The following is a 1,031-nucleotide window of genomic DNA, read 5'->3' as shown; positions in this document are numbered from 1 at the left end:
ACTTCTGATTAAGAAAACACGCAAATAAGTCCTCCTAAATCATTCCTTGTCAGCTGATTCTAAATGGCACCAAAACAGAAATAATTGCTTTCCTCTTGCACCCAGATAGGACATTTCCATGCAAACTGTTCATTTGATTCAAAATAAGGATGATACATGATGATGATTCAAATAGGAAATTAGATCCTAATTGGGTCTCTGGATAAACAACTTGAAGTTTTCTTTAAAAAAAAAAAAAAAAAGAAAAGAAAGAATAGAAAGCCTGAAAAAGCCAAAAACAAAGATCCCTCCATAATTACCCACATGTAAAGAAGGAGTTGTGTGATGTTTTCCTCTTCGTGGCAAATCATTAGGTCTATTCTAGGTTTTCAACTTAGAAGGTAGTTATGTCAGTCTGAAATGAGAACAACTACAAACTCTTTAACTGGGAAAAAGAGTTGCATGGTAAGATCTTGGGCTCTGGGCTGAGACTGCTGGCTCTCCCGGTTCCTGGCTGTGTGACCATGGGCAGGTTACTCTGTCTCTGAGCCTTGTCTGTGAATGGGGCTAAGAGAAGTGGCTACCTTAGAGGGTCACTGGGTGGATGACATATATGCCTAGCACAGTGGCCGGAACAGCACACCCAGTGGAGATCAGCAAATTATTATCATCCTCTGAAGGTCAAAGGCAGGAGGATCTTTCCTACCCATTCACTGTCAGTATAAAGTTGCTTTTGAAAAGTGAACCAACCAACCACCAGTTTGGCAAATCTAAAAGGGCTGGTACCTCTCCTGGAGGAAGAAGGCATTGCCTGCACCAGCTGGCTGATAGGTGCACTCAGGCCCTAAGCTGTTAGGTTAGGTACCACCTGGGAGGTGCACTCAAGCCCAAGGGGGGGTGTTTTCCCCCTCTTTGCTCAGCTCTGATACGTTAAAGAGTTGTCTGTCCCTAAAATGGCTTCCTTTAAAATACATGTATACACACAAGCATATATATGTGTGTACCTATATAGATAAATGGATATAATGTATAGATAACCATCTATGGCCACG

The sequence above is a fragment of the Balaenoptera musculus genome, chromosome 4, assembly GCF_009873245.2.
Source record: "Balaenoptera musculus isolate JJ_BM4_2016_0621 chromosome 4, mBalMus1.pri.v3, whole genome shotgun sequence".
Taxonomy (NCBI): domain Eukaryota; kingdom Metazoa; phylum Chordata; class Mammalia; order Artiodactyla; family Balaenopteridae; genus Balaenoptera; species Balaenoptera musculus.
Note: the sequence above shows the minus strand (reverse complement) of the source record.